The sequence below is a fragment of the Octopus bimaculoides genome, chromosome 26, assembly GCF_001194135.2.
Source record: "Octopus bimaculoides isolate UCB-OBI-ISO-001 chromosome 26, ASM119413v2, whole genome shotgun sequence".
In the NCBI taxonomy this organism is placed as follows: Eukaryota; Metazoa; Mollusca; class Cephalopoda; order Octopoda; family Octopodidae; genus Octopus; species Octopus bimaculoides.
The window spans coordinates 10,617,089-10,617,343 of NC_069006.1; positions in this window are offsets into that span (position 1 = coordinate 10,617,089).

Sequence of the window (255 nt, forward strand, 5' to 3'; positions counted from 1 at the left end):
GTATGTATATATTTATGCATATATATGTATGTATATATATGTATGCATATACGTACAAACATGCATACATGCATATAAAAATACACGCTCACACACACACGTACATATATGTGTAGACATGCATACATAGGAAATAAAATAAATGACAAGAGAACATGCAGTGAGGCTGTAGATTGCATTTGTTTGCAGCTATTTTTGCTGCAAGATGCAGTGCACTCAGGGTTTGTGTATGAGAGCACTTCTAGAAGAGCCTTC